Source organism: Macrobrachium rosenbergii, chromosome 51 (genome assembly GCF_040412425.1).
Source record: "Macrobrachium rosenbergii isolate ZJJX-2024 chromosome 51, ASM4041242v1, whole genome shotgun sequence".
Taxonomy (NCBI): Eukaryota; Metazoa; Arthropoda; class Malacostraca; order Decapoda; family Palaemonidae; genus Macrobrachium; species Macrobrachium rosenbergii.
The window spans coordinates 19580440-19599176 of NC_089791.1; the positions used below are offsets into that span (position 1 = coordinate 19580440).

The 18737-nt window shown below is 39.0% G+C and overlaps 1 protein-coding gene across 19 annotated transcripts in view; it reads right to left on the reverse strand.

Moving 5' to 3' along the window:
- ci (cubitus interruptus) overlaps positions 1-18737 on the reverse strand; it is a 585789-nt gene that overhangs the window by 174677 nt on the left and 392375 nt on the right. Inside the window, exon 1 of one of the 19 annotated variants that reach the window (XM_067094925.1) lies at positions 318-1777. The exons of the other annotated variants lie outside the window; for them this stretch is intronic. The gene's annotated coding sequence lies outside the window, so the exon portion shown is untranslated. Of the gene's footprint in view, positions 1-317; positions 1778-18737 lie in introns of those variants that run through there. 19 annotated transcript variants of the gene reach the window in all.

Below are 18737 nucleotides of genomic sequence, written 5' to 3' on the forward strand. Positions count from 1 at the left end.
CATACAGGTACGTGCAATGTAATTTATGGAATGTGTCTGTTTTTTTAATTTACAAGAGAGAGAGAGAGAGAGAGAGAGAGAGAGAGAGAGAGAGAGAGAGAGAGAGAGAGAGAGAGAGAGAGAGAGAGAGAGAGATGCATTACTATTTAAATGACCACTAATCCAGAGAGGCACGAAAGTACGAAGACCCTGATGATTGACAGATGCCTGGATGTTTGACCTGAAGAAAAAAAAAAAAAAGAAAACAAATACAGATACAGCAGGAAGCAGACAGCAGACGGCATGGAAGAGGAAGACGCGACTTCTGATCCACTTACCACCGTGGAAGGCTATTTGATGTCCTTGCTGCTTAGAAGAGTTCACGAGATAACTAAGCACTGATTCCACTGTCTTCGATGTTAAAAAAAGATGCCAGATCGGGCGGTGACCGTCAGATTCCATCAACACTCAAACGCTCCGAAAGGAACCCATATCAACACAATAAATCGTGACATTATCCATTAATAGTAATGCCCGAGAAATGCGTAAAGCTTATTCAAATATCTATGAAAATAGTCGATTCAAAAGCAGCTTTATCTCGTCGCATATGTGCATTTCATAACGCCGAGACGAAACGGTATTAAAAAGCCTTGGGCTGGAGTAGGGAAGGTGAGAGAGATAGAGAGAGAGAGAGCGCGGTTTTGTAGTAATAGTTGTGGTGCGGCCTCTGGGCAGGTGAAAAGGGATGGGGGGGAAGAGGAGGGGGCGGCGGGGTGACAAGTGGGTATATAGGGGGAACTTATGTGAGAAGTATGGGAGGAGGGAGGAGGAGGAGGAGGAGGCCTCTGTTACGGCCTTTGGCAGTTGTGAGCTCCCACAGGCAAAAGGAGGAAAATACGTGAGCGTAGACCGAGTTGGAGCAGCGGCAGCAGCATCAGCAGCAGGTATCGAAGGAGATTGAGATGTCAGAAGAGCGCCTCTTGATTGCACTGAGGAGGAGAGGGAGGACGTGCGAGAATCCCAACGTTTACATCTTACACTTCATTCGTCTGAAAAAATTTCTCCTCAGGAATGACAGCCTCTGCATTCAGTAATCCACTGATATATTTAGTTTACACTTCTCTTTCCTTAATTTCGCAAGTGCCACAATTCATCGAGCAATGACAAAGAAGCGGCAGCTAAAAAAATAAGATCTTTTCAGAAACACTTTGGCGTTACTGCGGTCAGATCGCGATAACATTGTTGCATTGCCCATACACATTTCGAGATCTGTCAGATAATATCCGTCACGGGAGATAATGGCGTATATTTTCCTCAGCTCTTCTTTCCTCGCATCTTAATCCTAAATCGTTTGTGGGAGAAGAAGAAGAAGAAGAAGTCTCAGAATGCATTAGACGGAATCGAATCACTATGACGCACCTCGCATTCTCCTCCACACCTCCTCAACCACCATTCAACCAATGACTCAATCACCATGACGATAGGATGAAGTTAAGCGGTGCTCGACATCGCTAATTGAGACGTCCCCTGCGAGAACTTCACTACCCAATCCTGCTGCTTATGACCAATCTTACTCGGGCTCGCCACCATGTCATCAACATTATATAAACTCTACTCCTCTTTGGCCACTACGCAAGCGGGCCACCCACCAAGACTTGCTCTCTCACCACTACGCCAACCTCGATCGCTTTTCGCGCCCAAATCACGCTCGGATCAATCGTTTTGGGCTTAAATAACTCGATATTGATTGTGCCAAGCCAGTGTTAGGTGATCCCCGTTTGGTTGCTGGTAGGGTACTGACTAGGGCAACACAAAGCGATGCTCAGGTCGAGGACTGGGACTGTCAGAGCCGCTGTGGACCACACACACACGCGGCCAGGCTCTCCTCCTCCTCCTCCTCCCCCCCCACGGCCTCCTCCGCCACCGGTCCCTCCACCACCGCCACCACCAATACCACCACCTCACAAACTATTTCCCGTTGGCCCCAGCAATCACCCACCTTGCTCCGTCTGTCGTCGCAAACTTCATGTCCCTTTACGACTGACCTATCGATCTGGGATGCGGCATAAACTGATCAAAACGTCCCTAAGAATAAAAGCTATCGGACGGCGTCGCCCACATCGCCTCCCGACGGACGCACATAGTCGAAGTCAGGCCCGATGAAGACGAAACGGAATGAAGTCTTCGTAAGGTGGAGAGACTGATCGTTGATTGCGCTAACCTGCGGCGGCTCAGACCTTAGCCAGGGACCACCTCACAAAACGGCCACTTCGGTTCTCGAGGGGCTCCCTGGTCGTTGTAGGCAGGTATTTCCTTAATTTCTCGTACTTGTCAAAGCAGGTGTCGGTAGGTAGGGAGTAGGATGTTGCGCAAATATAGGAGGGTCAACCGCGTGAGAAGCGGCACCTCATTGGTGCATCCCGACCAACCAGCGTGAGATAAGAAAAAAGCAGCCGTGACGTCACACGAATTTCGAGCAAATGAAATTATCAGGTGCATAACGTGTATCCAATGAGAAGGTTCGTTACACGGCCAGCCAGACGGTGCATAACGTGCAACCAATCCGGAAAGTCTTGACATGGCGGTTAGCGACGGCATAACGTGTAACCAACCAATGACAGGCCTCGTTACATGTCCATCAGAGGGTACGGAACGTGTTTCACCACTCGAGAGGGTCTTTACATGGTGTTCAAAAGACACATAAGGTGTAACCAATGGAAGGTGTGTTTACATGTGGCGTTAGAATCGAGCGTGGCCGGGCGAGGAGAGTTGTAGGTACAGGTGATAGAGATATTACCTGGGTCGACCCCTACCACCCATAATTATCTGACAATTTCATTCTTTTCTGTCAAACGCCCTTATGACTTTTATTAGCCTTCGCCTTTCCTCGTGGCCGCACGTCCACACGTTTGATGCATCACCTAAATAACAACAAACTGTTGAACTTTTCGGAATATAATTTCCTTACTGGAATCCGAAATGATAACCTGGAGATCGTAAGAAAGTGAAGGACACTTTAGTTTTCTTAAAATAAGATATGGTTGCGAAAGCAGTCAACGAGTTTGTTAGAAACTACTCTTTGTCAAAAGTAATTAATTTTCCTTGAAACATAGGAAGATGAAAATCTAAATATTACACTGCTATTTAAAAGCACTGTAATTTCTCTCTCTCTCTCTCTCTCTCTCTCTCTCTCTCTCTCTCTCTCTCTCTCTCTCTCTCTCTCTCTTTCTTAGAAATACCAACTTTTATAATATGAGACCCAACCCATCGCCCGCAGGCACTCCACACCGCCGTTGAGAGCAGCCTCTTCTTCCTCCTATGCCTCCTCCTTCCAACCCCCTCCGCCCTCCGTCCGACTTCTACTTGGGCTTTGGTGAAAAAGTCATTATCCATGACAGCCTTGCAGCCACCTACCGAGGTACGGGCTACTCAGACGCTATTCTGGAGGGGGGGGGGTGGAAGGGGGAATGGAAGAAACTTGAAGGGCGGGGGGTAAAGGAAGGGGGGAGGGATGCTTGGGGCTGCGCCTAGTACTACACCTAAGCCGAAGTCCGGGTGGTAATTCCTATGCCTTATGTGATAAGGGGGTGGGGGGTAGGGGGAGATAGCTGCAGAAGAGCTGGAAAAGGGGGTCACCATAAAAAAAAAAAAATTTAACTGACAACTCGGCTGGGTTTTTTAAAGGAATTAGTATTCCTTTGAGATTAAAGCAATTTGCTTCTGTTGTCAGCACGTGAGCTGAGTCGCAATTTTAAACAAAATCAATCTAGTTGCAATTTTAAACAGGGTCTTTTTTTAAAATATGACGTTAAAACAGAGCAAAAGAACCAAGACGAAATTCAGAATTGCATGTAAGCGAACATGACCACCATATTACATTTGCCTCTTTGGTCACAGCGATAATGAGTATAATTTTCAATGCAAATAAGGGCAACAAAATTTACCATCCAAGACAAAAGATGTTACAAGCGTTGTTATGAAAAGAAAAAAAAATACAAGCTCGCTTCATTTTTACTCCTCTTTTTTTCCTCTTAAAAGAGAAAACATTCAAAACGATGACATTTCATCTCGCAGAAGAAAAACAAAAACTGTTAGAGAGCGTTTCCTACTCAAGCAACTTTATGAAGGTAAATAAAACCGATGAAGAGACGCACCTTTTCACATTTCTGTTATATATGACGGCATTAATAATCCTCTCTCTCTCTCTCTCTCTCTCTCTCTCTCTCTCTCTCTCTCTCTCTCTCTCTTTCTAGTGCTGGCTCTTAAACACTGCGTAGAATCGTTAAATTCACAGTCCATAAAGCAGGACCAAGAAGCGTCAAATCCACGCGAAGGGATCAGATTTATGGTTCGTGAAAGTATTTGTGTGGAAATACGTCACAACTGTTGGTGCAGAGACGCTCAGCGACGACGTATATAGGAGAGATTCTGTACATTTCAATTAAAATTCCCCGTCGTTTTAAGAGACATAAAAGCGAATTGCCCGATGCGGCAAATTTGGCATTTAACGGGAAAGTATAATGTTCGGTAAGGTGAGGTAAATGCCATATAGCAGGCCAAAATAGCGTGAGATGTCTTAATCCAGGACATTAGTCCATCAATCAAATGTGTGTGTGTGTGTGTGTGTGTATGAGAGAGAGAGAGAGAGAGAGAGAGAGAGAGAGAGAGAGAGAGAGAGAGAGAGAGAGAGAGAGATTTAAAAACTCAGTAGCTAAATCTTATTAACGAAAATGCAGAACGTCAACCAAATTACTGCTAAATAAACCAAATTAAAATCCGAATTGACAATTAAATGAGGAAAAGATGATCAGCCTCTACATACTACATTTAAACTATACAATAACTTGTCTCTACTAGCAAGGCGAATAATTACCACCAACTCAGGGGAAAATTACGCATATAGATAGCTAAAACAAATGAGCTGCGCAGGAAAAGAAGAAGAGTAAGACACACACTGACACACAAATGAACGCCTTCGGAATGTTCGAACTGCCTTAAGCTTTTTGCAAGGAAGAAGAAGAATAAGAAGCAGCAGACTGCAGGGAGATATAAACAAAGAGGCACAAAAGGTGTGGTGGTCTCGGCCAAAGATAAAACCTACTACAACTCGGACACTCTACCACAAACAACGACAACTGGGGGCCATGCAGATGAAGACACATCGGAGGCAGGTGGATGGCGGCCGTGGTAGCCACGAGAAGGGGAAGCCCTCTCCGACAGGCAGACAGACACTGATCCAGGTGCAAGGACAGGTGGTTTCAGGAGCACACGGCGGTGCGGCATCAAGCAAGGTGCTGTGAGCGTGTAGTATATACATTTGGTGACCCTCCACTCCGACGTTTACGGCCTGACCAGCCCCAGTGAGTCTAAGGCGGGGAAAAAGATACTCGGATGAAAAAAGCATCGCACAACTTTTAAACACTGCGAGGATATTTATAGCTATCTCTTCCCCAGCCGACAAAAGATTAAAGGCACCTCGACTACACGAGAGAAAAACAGCCATCACGTTAAAATGTACATAGAGCGTATATAAACAAATGCATACATAAGCGGCATGTCTCATAAGAAAAAAAACCATTAAGGCAAAATAATTCAGGGCTGTCTTAGAAAAAAAAAACCATTAAGGCAAAATAATTCAGGACTGTCTCATAAGAAAAAAAACCATTAAGAGCAATAATAAAGCATCACTATCTGTACGCAAAACAAACAACAAACAATACTGTAAAAAGTCAACACGAGTTACCAAAAAATAAAAAAAAAATTAAATAAAAAAAAATGAAGCAAAACGACGTCCCGACGAAAACAAAATGAAAATGTATACAAGTAAATTAAAAGAGAAAGAAAAAAAATGAGTTGAAGAATTATCAACATAAACGTTGAGCAAATTAAAGGTCCCACCAAATTTAAGACCACGGGTGGGGGGGAGGGGCGGGATGGTTAGGGGGTGTCAGTTTCACTCAATCAGGCCCAACATATCTTGTGAGACGACTTGTGAATACCTAATGAGTCCCACAAGTTGTGAAGGGGTAGGAGGGGGGGATAAGGGATAAGGGGGAGGGAGGGAGGAAAAAGAAAGGGGATAGGAAAGGGGGAAGAGAATGGGGGTGGGTAAACATGGATGGCAAGGATACGAAAAGGAATTAGGAGGAAAGCAAAATAAAACAATGTGTTAAAAAAAGACATAGTTGTTTGCGACGGGAATAAATTAACCCTACTGAGGGGAAAAAATTCTTGAAGCAAAATGATTATGGGGGAAATTTATCTTCTTTAAGGAACTGCAACGGGAAATGAGCGTAAACATAACAAAATTAACGATAAAACCGAACAGTGAGTCATAATTAAAATTTAAGAAAAGAAAAGAAATGCTAGGAAAACTACGGAACATATATATCTGCTGGGAAAACTACGGAACATGTATCTGGAAAAAAAGGATCACGGAAGAAAATGAAATTCTATGAAAGGTTAGTTAATAAAAAACAAAAATTATGACAGAAACGTCTAGAAAAAGAGGGTCATGGAAACAGAATTTCGTGGAATGTCAAGAGATAGGAAAAAATATATGGAACACAAATCGGGATATAGAAAAAGAGTAAAAATAACAGAATTTCATGGAATAAAAAAAAAATACTAAATAGGTATCTAAGCAAAGTGTTTCACGAGAGGAAACAGACTGTGTGTAATTAATTATAAAGAAAAGGAAACGAATAACTGGAAAACGGGACAAGAAGGAAAAAAAAAATGTAATTGAAAAAAAATAATTATAATTAATTACGCTGGGGTGTCGAAAACAAATTTTATGGTATCCATGAAAAAAAGTAACAGGAATCTTGAAAAATGGCCAATAGAAATAAAATAGATTTCTATGAACTATATAATATTTCTGTGAAACATCAGAAAATAAGAATTCCTCTTTTCACAGTGCGCAGCCATTACCGAGAGAGAGAGAGAGAGAGAGAGAGAGAGAGAGAGAGAGAGAGAGAGAGAGAGAGAGAGAGAGAGAGAGAGAAGCAGACAGTAAGTGACCAAAAGGCAAGGGCACCATCGGTAACAGCAAGGTCCACATACGCTTTCTAAGGGTATAATTTACAACAGGAAGCGATGACGCAAGATGACCGAAGTACTGGGAAGGAGCAACATCACTAGAGTGACTCACACTGACTCTCACTGACTCACACTGACTCAAAGTGACAGGTAAGACAGGACTATAACAAAATATTCGAAAGGTATTTTAGAGAATAAGAGGATTAAAAAATACTGTATATTTAAAATGTATTCCTTGAGTGGCCTGAGTTTTGGATTAGAACTTCAAAAGATGATACGCATAAAATATTTTTAAAACGACACCGTCGATAACAACAAATATACGACTAATAATGATAGTCGACATTAGCATATCTTACATACTCAAACTAAATCTAATTTCCTTGATTTTTGTTTTTCTATATTTCTAAACAAATTTCTTCATCTTTTATCCTTCGTTACCAAACAGGCCTTAGCAGAGTCTCTCCATTATATATTTTCGAACTCAGTTTATTCACCCCATACAAAATCAACTCCAAAATAATCTTTTGAAATTATACAAAAATAATTGAACCAGACCAACTCCTTGTTTATTTATTCACAAATAATCAACGGAGTCTCAACACGAATCCGTCATCGGAACTGACAGGACAAGCAACGAGGTAATCACCACCGAGGCCATTAACGACATAAATAAAATCGGATTACCACAGCATTAGGCAGAACTAATGAAAATAATGGAGGATAGTCATTACATTACCTCGCGAATCTCAGCCCTAATTGTGTTTGGAGAGGAAGGTGTGCTTATATAGCCCCACTCATTCAGAGAGAGAGAGAGAGAGAGAGAGAGAGAGAGAGAGAGAGAGAGAGAGAGAGAGAGAGAGAGAGGGGTTGGGGGGGCAATAAACATTCATTTTTATGATCTGCAACATACTACATCAACAGAGGTTGGGGCTTGCGTGTGACTAAGGGTGCTTAACCCGTCCGTGGAAGGAACGTTCATTGCATCATTGTGTCTCCCAATGATGTTTTCATGGAGGCCTCTGTGATGTATGGGAAATGTCCTTATTTTGTAACTCCTACATCCCTCTATCCCTATCCCCACCTCTCTCTCTCTCTCTCTCTCTCTCTCTCTCTCTCTCTCTCTCTCTCTCATTTTATACGAAAATACATACAATATACACAGCTATTTTTGTTTGTTGGAGAATAATGTAAAAAGGACTTGACTGAAAGTGATGAATATTTGAAGATTTTAATTAGTGATGAGCGCATCTACGCTATAATATAACTGAGCTTTGAATTGAGTACCCACAATTTGAAATTAAAATAAAAAAGTATACGTAACTGTCTGGAACTAAGTACCCCAAAACTTGAAATTAAAATGAAAATTTTTATATATCTGAGTTTGGAACTGAATACCCACTATACGATATTAAAATAAAAACATATACAATTGTTTGGAACTAAATAAAAATGAAAATATGCATATAGCTGAATTTGGAACTGAATACCCACGATACGAAATTAAAATAAAAACATATACATAATTGCCTGGAACTAAATACCAACAAAATTAAATAAAAATATGTATATAACTGAGTTTGGAACTGCACACCCACGATACGAAATTAAAAAGATGCACATAACCGAGTTTGAAACTGAATACCACAATAAAGATGTTATCGTTATAATCATTGCACGCACACACACAGCACAAATGAAATAATTACCATTCATACACGTACCCGAAACCCGTTTTGTTCCCAAAATAGGGAGATAACCGACCACTTTTCCCGGAGGGGAAAATGAAGAAACCGACTCATTTCTGGACGAATAGATGCGAGGGACAATGGGGTAATGACACACTTCAAATTCGGTAATGAATATGAGGCGAGTGAATAAGCAGTTAACTCTGAAGTTGCTATGCAGTAAATACAGTCGCATGAAAGTGACATCAAGTACATCGCTCGCTCGGCTTTTACGTCTCAATACAATCTACTTACGACACCACACGTACCTTCATTTTGTATATAGTTATTGAGATCTTGGATGAGAAAAAGGAATAAAGCTATTAATGCCTTATCTCGTATCGCGTCAATACAAATTGAAAATAAATTACCGACAAAACAAATCAATTACTGACCATAACGAAGTACAATATACTAGCAAACAATTTAACGGAATATTAAAATGAGAAAAACGACAAAATATAATGTGCTAGTGAATCATTTCCAAAAATTACAAAAGAGATGTTCACGAAAAAAAAAAAAAATATGCTAGCCAACAGTTTTGAGAGCAACCAAACCTAAGACTTACAAACTCACTGTAACGCCCACGAAAAATAAGTAAATAAACAAGTAAATAAATAAAAACAAAATAAATGACAAAAATAAACTAATCAACATAATCTTGGTGTCTATGGTCATACACTTAAGCAGACAAAAGGCAGTCTTCTCCGCGGAGCGTCACAATGACACTCAATGTAAACACAAAAGACAGTAAATTTGGAGAAAGATTTGCAGCACGTAGCGCGACATAATCCCCTCTCTCTCTCTCTCTCTCTCTCTCTCTCTCTCTCTCTCTCTCTCTCTCTCTCCCTGTCTTACGTAGCAAGGAAACACTTCTATCTGACACGAAGATCGATATAAAGTGTAAAACACAAAGGCAGATGCAACATGGACACGAATAGCGAATCCCACAGATATTCGACAACAGATAGATAAAATTCCAGCGCAGAAATCTGCGGTCGTTCTTTAAGAAGATAAGGACTTAAATAAGGGCAGGCAGATACGTTTGTGAGAAAGACTGCATCAGCGAAGGCTATCAGAGAACACAAAAATTTCAAAAGGATGTTATCTTATTATCAAAGCTTTACAGAGTAACGTATTATCGAGGTTTTACTTTTGGGCTACAAAAGCGAGGTTTCAAAACAGATAAATTGCAATAAAAAAATGTTAAAGCAAAACCTTAGTTCAAATGATATATCACAACGAAACTATTTTTAATAAATAATTCTTCTTATTGATAAAACGTACTGAGCAGTATGTTTTAAAAATATATATATTTATCAAAAAAGAACTCCTGTTCATTCGATATCCCTAGCCAAGCATATTTCTCGGTAGCCGTAAAAGGATCTCGTGGCACTGCGTTGCGAAGATTCCTCTCTCTGTATCGCACACTTGCAGAGCAGATGGGCATTCATAAACATTCTCGACTGGAGGCAGCAGCAGAAGCAGAAGTAACTAAGCAGCGGACAACCAACCAACCAGCGGACACTCGATCTCCGCTCTTCTCGAAATCTCCTTCAAAACAATAATATATTAAGAGGGCCGGCGATATCTGCCCAACGAGCGGGAGCTTGTTAACAGAATGGGCGACAGGCGCTGTTTTGAAATTCGATAGGGACCGTTCTGCGAAAAACTCGGGAGAAAAAATTCTCCAAAAGAGCCGATCACGCCGCCGAGAAGCCCACCATCCCGAGGCTCTCCGGTCGCAATTGTGTTTGAAAACGGGTGCAAGTATTAAGACAAATGAGGGATAGACGTCATAATAACAGCTGCGGAGTATGCGGGAACACTAGAAAGTGATAGCAATTCTTTGTAGTGTGTACAGGAGTGTTTTTCAACTGGCTCTCAACTAATTATGCTTAGCGCGAGGATACTAAAAAAAAAAAAAGTCTCGTTTCTACAAAGACATGGGTATCATTAATACCATAATACAGTTCTTGTAATTTAATATTTTACTTACATTTTTATTTATCTATTTATTTATTTATTTATCTGTTTTTCTAATAAATGATATCTTCTTTCTGTATTTCCCAGTGCCTTCTGTTACTTCTTTCGAATGAACACCATATTCTTTGGAAGCTTGAATTTCAAGTCATTGGCCCCTGTGGGCTTGTTCCATATGCATAGGGTTCATCGTTTATATAATAATAATAATAATAATAATAATAATAATAATAATAATAATAATAATAATAATAATAATAATAATAATATCAAGATTTTTTTTACGAAAATAAAAGTAGTTATCAAAATAACTGTTTTTTTTACTGAGAGAGAGAGAGAGAGAGAGAGAGAGAGAGAGAGAGAGAGAGAGAGAGAGAGAGAGAGAGAGAGAGAGAGAGAGAGAATTATTTCGATTAGAATCTTTGAAAGTTTCTTTCTCGTTCTACTATGTTTATATGACACTAAGAGATTAAAAAATTGTAATTGTTGCATAGAAGGTTGTATTGCTTCAGAGTAATAATGATAAAATAATAATGTCAAGCGATAATGACGATTTCCTAACACGGATTAGCACTTGCCTAAAGCCGTCATCTGAAATGAAGTTTTGTTATAATAATAATTTGGAATATTATTTATTAATCATAACAGTAAAAAAAACAGCGTTATTCCTAAAATAATCGCAAGCAGCCTAGTCACAATAATATCGATGACTCAGCAGATATATTAAAGCAAAAAATATGTTTTCTTTTATTTTCAAATGCATAAAGTAAACTTCTATCTTACACTGTTTATTGTTTAAAGTGACAAATCCCGATCCGTCTAAAAGTAGGTAACTGAGAGAAAGTTTATCATTGCAAACTGCAGTTGCTGACATTGACATGAAACAAGAATAAAGATTTGATGACTTTGTTAAAAAGTGTCGATTTAGAAAATATACATTATTTCCTTAATATGGTTTATATTATTCTCCCCAATGGAAATTTGAAGTACATGGCTTCAAAGTTGTAATCTCAAACATCTGCATAAGATCTTACATATATCTATATACTGCATGTATATATATATATATATATATATATATATATATATATATATATATATATATGTATATATATATATATATATATATATATATATATATATATATATATATATATATATTTGTTGTTGTCTTGTTCAGCTTCATTATGACCTCAAACGCTGTGCGACGCAAAGAGCCTTTGTGAAATTCCTCCACTCATGCCTTTCCTGTGCATTTACCTTCATCAATCTCCAGCCTCCAGTCTCAATTCTCATTGAAGGGGGTCTGGGTCTTCTAACTCTTCTGCTGATACAGCAGTCAGGTTAACAAGTTATCTTCATTTCTCTTTCGTCCTGAATTGAATAACTTTATGTGAAGAGTAACCGTAGCAACATATTATTTTTTAAAGCCAGCCATATGCACATGATGCACTGTACAGTATGTCTGATCTTTGTCTTAGTGGCCGGATACACATACTGTATATTGTTACGTCGCCAAAGAAAGAGCAAATTAGTGATATTTCTTTGAAAAGTTGCACTAGGAAATCTGTCATATAGTTCGGGGATCGTTCTTCAGAGCATAACTCAAGAATTGGAGTGGGGAAAATAAACACACAAACACACATGTACATGTACAGTATACAGTATACTGTATATGTTAGTATATATCAGTTAAGTATATCTTAGTTTAACCAGACCACCGAGCTGATTAACAGCTCTCCTAGGGCTGGCCCGAAGGATTAGATTTATTTTACGTGGCTAAGAATCAACTGGTTACCTAGCAACGGGACCTACAGCTTATTGTGGAATCCGAACCACATTATGACGAGAAATGAATTTCTATCTCCAGAAGTAAATTCCTTTAATTCTTCACTGGCTGGTCGGAGAGTCGAACGCTGGGCCAACAGCGTACTAGCCGAGAGCTCTACCCACCCCTCAAATGAAGAACTAGTTAGTATGTATATGTAGGTACATACATACATACACATAAATGTGTGTGTGTGTAACACTATATCTTTAACACCTCGTCGGATAATTGCACAAGTACCTTCTGTGGTGCCATCAAATTACAGCAACCAATTCGCGCAATTAAATTTAAATCCATCTTTTCTCTCTCTCTCTCTCTCTCTCTCTCTCTCTCTCTCTCTCTCTCAGCAGTCAAACGAAACGCTTTCGAGAACGTATGTACAGTTTGAACGGCTAACTACCTGACTGCCAATTATAGTTTGTTTATTACGTTCAGGGGTCTTTCAACGGCCGGCTTCTCCCCAAGGCAGGCAGGCAGGCAGCAGTAATAACGTCTACATTACTCAACTCACGTTAGGAAGAGAAGACACAGAAAGGGGTTGAGAGAGAGAGAGAGAGAGAGAGAGAGAGAGAGAGAGAGAGAGAGAGAGAGAGAGAGAGAGAGAGAGAGAAGCATAACACGAAACTTGAACTGTAAAATTTACGTCATTAACATAAGTGTATACACCTTGTTTCAGTTAACAATATGCATGAAGACATTAAAATGAGAATAGTATAATTACTTAATAACACAACACACACAAACACACACACATATGTATATAAAAATATATATACTGTATATGTGTGTGTGAGTGTGTGTGCGTGTTTGTATCTATCTATCTATCTATCTATCTATCTATCTATCTATCTATCTATCTATCTATCTATATATATATATATATATATATATATATATATATATATATATATATATATATAATATATATGTGTGTGTATGTTTGTGAGTGTGTGCGTGGTTGTATCTGTATATATGTGTGTGTATGTGTGTAGGTATGTATGTATCTATATACAGTATGTACTTAATCTCACATGTGATGGCTCCTGGTACGACCTCATGATTCCAATCTATTGTTACAGCATGGGGTTACTAGCCGTATGCCCTTTGTATAAACAAACTGGCACACACACGTGTGTGATAGCCACCACTTATGCACGCGATATTCTTTGTAATCACAAGTATTAAGCCACGAATATCCTTCAATTTCGAATTCACTTTACCTTGGGAATAACTTACGTCCAAAGTAAACTATAATTGGTAAGTATACCTGTCCCGGTCCAGATTCGAATCCTGGCCGGGGGAGATGCACTTACAATTCCCTAAACAGAATGCTAGGGTTCGAACCCGTGTCTTTTGAATTAGATACAGAACGAAACTGATTACTGAACAATAGATTCTACGTACCTTTAATTAGCCCTTTATCTACCAGAAAGAACAACAGTTTGATTCTGTGAAAGGTGGCAGCATTTAGTAAGAGTATTGTGTATGTGAGAGAGAGAGAGAGAGAGGGAGACGTGTAATTCCACACCTTGCAGGTATGTCATTGGCACTGCCAAACGTACTGTACCATTTAGTCATATTTGCCATACAACGATTACCGTTACATACAATCTAATAAATTTCATGAAAAGACTCCGTAATACCTGTAACCAATGCAAGAACATGTAAGACAGTAATTATAATTGCTGTCTCAGCAAATATAATTGTGTAAAAATATATTTGTAGTCAAACCGATTAAATTTAGCAGATGTAATTACGCGAATGTTAAAGAAAGTTAAAGTTATCTATTTATCCCAGGCTGTCAGTTTCACCATCAAGTTTTTAAAATACTTTGCAAGCCTAAGCAAGAGTGTTTTTATTTTTACAACGGATATAAATGAAGTGTTAATTCGTTAAGCACGTAAAATTATGTCGAAAATCGTACAAAGAAACATGAAATCCTAAACAATAAGTTAATGAATCTTATGACAACAAATGAAAGTATGTAACAACTGACGGTATGTAAATACTGACGTATGCGAAAAACTGACTCCACTAATTGCAAAATGACTTTGTAAAACTATTGCCATTACTAGGAAAAATGGACATTTAACGTAGTCTATTATTTGCATATATTGTGATTCAGATATTAAGAATAAACACCAATAAAAAAATATTCCAAAACTATATATGTGCCATGCAAACACCTACTCGAAAATCTCACTTGATCTCTTCCCTACATGAACACATCTTAAAATGGTTCATTTTTGCAACGACCAACTGTTGCCACCAAGGAGAGAGAGAGAGAGAGAGAGAGAGAGAGAGAGAGAGAGAGAGAGAGAGAGAGAGAGAGAGTCTCTCCACTCGCCTCACCGAACCCTCAGGAAGCCCCGAAGTGTCTCGTTCAGGCGCCTTTAATCTCAATTCCAGAAAATTACTTCGAACAGCTGAAGAAAAAAAGAAAAAAGCAAGAGAGAAAAAAGGCGAGGGGAGAAGTGTGTGGTAAATGCTTTTGGGGATGCTGAACTCCCAGAAGCTCTGGCTTGGAGACGTGAAGGAGTGTTTGAGTAATTACTTTTTTTTTTTTTTTTTTTTTTTTTTTTTTTTTGAGAGAGAGAGAGAGAGAGAGAGAGAGAGAGAGAGAGAGAGAGAGAGAGAGAGAGAGAGAGAGAGGGCTGATATTCCCAAAACTCGGGACTCTGCTTTTTTGCAAGTTTTTATAAAACTGGACAAATGAGCTGTAGTACTAACTGTTCTTGTGATTCTGAATAATTCTCTCTGAGCAGGTCTTGCACATGAATCATTTGCCCTTCGTTGTTCAGGACAAAGATCAGGTTCTTTACTCTTTAACGTGTGCTGTTGAGACATCAGTCCTTTTAGAGAAACAAATTATATCTTCAACTCCAAACTACATTTATGTAATAAGCCTAAGACTGCTCGAGTTAAAAGTGATCATGAGATGCAAGATAAAATGAACAGCCACTAGAGGAGTGATGTTTACATAATTAACAGCAATTTACAGATCACTGCTGTTGAAGCTATGGCTAACTTTGCCTTCAACCTAATAACGATGCTAAGAAAATATCAATGTTCACAAAAGTCTTCACTGATAAAATGATAATACCAGAAACTTGAAGAGTAACTGACGAGTTATCAAAAGGTATAATTTTTTCTCGGCTCTGATAATCCGGTAATACACTTAATCTTGCTCTGATTAGTGTTTAAAACATCTATTTTCGAAATCTATGGCCTTTGTAGTTGCAAAGTCAGTTTAATATAAAATAAAATAAATCTTCCTTAATTCTAAAGAAGCATCTTGATTAAGCCTATACACCATAGGCTCGAGACCTCGAAGACTGACGAGGGTCAGGTCTAAGTAACGGGGAACAAGTTGTTGGCACGCAGTTATTACGACAATTTTCTCCCGAGTAATTAAAGCGCCTCTTTCATCTCAAACCAAAAGGTACAAAAAAAAGGAAAAAGTAACCTTTTCTGATAATGGCCGAGTAATGGCGGAAGACATTTTACTTTGTCTTAACGAGATCAGGTTCATCTGCATAAGGTCAGAATCGGGTGGAAAAAAAGACAAAACTTGTCTGCGCAATATATACGAGGAGGCTGTTACTCAGTAATTGAAGCTCCGAGTAATGGGATATAACGGCCGAAAGTTATGCACTCATCACAAGAGTTCAAATGAGAAAACTCATGCGCAAACGCTTACATGAAACTCCTGTCATTGTACAATGATGATCTTGAAGCTCCTCATTCTCTACTCTTTCCAAGGTGTAATATTTGGAAAGGGGTGACTTCTAGTACGCTATAATTCATATAATTCGAATTGCCAGAGGTAAAATAAGGCTTACTGGCTAGTACATTCCATTTTTGCACTCTGCAATATAAGAGAATCAAAATATAGCTGGAAAAAATAAAGAAAGGAACCCACCTTCTAACAAAGATAAGACCAAAACATAATAAAAAGTTCACAAAATACACACAAAAAAAAACAAAAAACCGGAGATGAATATGGCTCGTTCCGAGTGCACAATATTGACGAGATGCTGAAGGGTGATTGCCTAACTAAAGTGACGGACTGAATATACAGAATGCCAAAGTTTAATGTAAGAGTCGATGTCGGGTTATGGCCCATTCTTTGATCAAGAAAGGATAGATTCTGGTCTTAATCAAATGCATTATTTAACTACTGACAAACTAGATTTTTTTTATGATAAAAATGGCATGCGATTTTCCATGCATGAAGAAATAAGAATTCACAAAGAACTTTGTACGTCTTTTACAGAGCGGGAGAACACGCTATCAAGTGAAATCATAGCAGTATCAATGTCTTGGGCGAGCCGTGTTCATCTGCAATAACAGCGACCAATGAAATCATGGGCGAGCCGTGTTCATCTGCAATAACAGCGACCAATGAAATCATAATGAGCGAGTTATTCTGCCTCCATCCAGGTTGAACATAAACCACTTTTAGACATAGAAGCATCAGTGTAATTCACCAAAAAATATATTGCTTGCTTAACGATGTGGATCCGTTGAAAACAAAAGTAAAATTCAAGATTCGATGCTACATTTAACCGACTTGCCGAGCTATGCGCCTCGTCAATTCAACTTGAGCCGCATGAAAGGGATACTGTTCAAAGTTCACGGTAAATATTGGGTCGCGCAGGTGAATACTTCGATTATTCTGCTGCATAATACCACAATGGACAAAGAGATTATGCAAACGCTGAAACATATTAATGCTGTTCATCAGCAATGGCACTTGACCAAAACCTATATATACAAATTTCTCTTTGAATAAAAAAAAAAAATATTGAGAAATACTTTGCTCAGCGCCGAGAGCAAAATCAAAAATAAAACGAAAAACTGTGAATGCAAGTAACACTCAATCTGCAGCCATGAAAATTACTCCATAAGGACTGACTGAGCGTTCTCTCAATGAACGTGAAATGAAGAGGACTGTAAAAATAAGATTTCCAGGAACTGTGGAAAGAGTACAAACTTCGGTGAAACATTCAGCAGTAACAAAACACTGCTTTCAGGAACCGAGTAGTCGAATAAACAAAGACAGACTTGAGCTGCAGCATATGAAATAATTTCCCTAACTAAGTCAAAAAGGGGACAACCGACTTGAACAAAGGGAAAGCAAGAGCGGGGCAGGCCCACTAGCAATCTTTTCACAGATCAATTATCAAGAAATAAAGATTCTGCATAGTTCCCGAAATATTATCATATTCTGTTTCGGCATAACTTGCTAATCCTTGACTCTCTTACAGGCTACTCTCATTTAATAATCAGATTTTTACGACATGCACTAATAATCAAGAATGCAGTTCTTACGGGTCACTGAAGTAAACAAATCCGATCGTATAATAAATCTATATATTATACAATATCCTCTTCACTGCAATACCGATAGAAAGTTACTGGGAGAATGTTAGAATTCTCGAAGAAGTGGATTATAAACACACTGATATTGTCACTGAACACTGCAGGGTAATTGTGACAAGTAATATTTTGGCAATGTTTATTTATTTATTATAGATACATAGTAAAAGTACAGCACTACATTCGCCATAAATACGTTCAAAATAACAAAAAGCCAAAGGCTAATTTCAATTTCTTTCCATAATTTGTCTCTTTCCCAGTGACACTTGTACACAAATTCTTTAAAAGAATAAATAAAAAAAACCAAGCTGAAAAAGCAGAAAATTTTCCTCTGATTAAGCAACAACATCGATTGTTAATGAAAACCAATCAACATTCCCAAGGCACCATGGCAGATAATTTGGCACATGTTCCATCTGTAACAGATAGCTCAAGAGGTTATAGGCGTAACAAGTGCGGTGCAGGGCTAGTGTGTAGCGTAACAGGTGTGGGCGCGAGAGGGAGGTAGAAGCCCAAGTCCGTAACGCCTGATACAGTCATCTTCCCCGCCATCAACAATGCAATCATCATGGACCTCCGTCCGAAGACTCCGCCAAAGCCTCGTCTTCGGCTTCGCCGTCCCAATCCCCCCAATCTTTTTATCCACAATCTTTATCGTCTGCACTTTGGCAAATTGACTTCTTATGTTCCAGGCGCAAAAAAAAAAAGAGGAGCGAAAGAAAGAAAAGAAAAAAATGGAGCGTTAAAATGTATATCTTGGTACGCCCCGAGGGGGATATTTGAGAGACACGATTGCA